Source organism: Fukomys damarensis, unplaced genomic scaffold (genome assembly GCF_012274545.1).
Source record: "Fukomys damarensis isolate Sample0158 unplaced genomic scaffold, DMR_v1.0_HiC HiC_scaffold_14, whole genome shotgun sequence".
Classification (NCBI taxonomy): domain Eukaryota; kingdom Metazoa; phylum Chordata; class Mammalia; order Rodentia; family Bathyergidae; genus Fukomys; species Fukomys damarensis.
Genome location: NW_022900926.1, coordinates 54,107,752 through 54,108,177, shown reverse-complemented (window position 1 = coordinate 54,108,177; position 426 = coordinate 54,107,752).

The window sequence follows — 426 nt, the reverse complement described above, 5'->3', positions numbered from 1 at the left end:
AAAAAAATAGATGAGCTCAGGACCATGATAGAAGCCATGAAGGCCCAGCATAAGAAAGAAATGGAAAAAATAAACACCCAACACAGGAAAGAAATGGAATCCATAAAACAGATTCAAACAGATATCCAGGAGATTAAACACTCTATTGAAAGTGTATGCAACAGAATGAAAGAATGCGAAGATAGGCTCTCAGATATAGAAGATAAGATTGCAGTCAGTGACCAGGAAAAGAGAGGTCTCTTAAAAACAGTAAGAGATCATGAGAAATCGATCCAACAACTCCTAGATGATGCAAAGAAGAATAACATAAGATTGATAGGAATACATGAAGTAGCAAGAGAAAATACAAATGACTTTTAAAATCTGTTTGCAGAATTAATGACAGAAAACTTCCCAAACAGAGGGGAAGAATTTGACATTTAGATA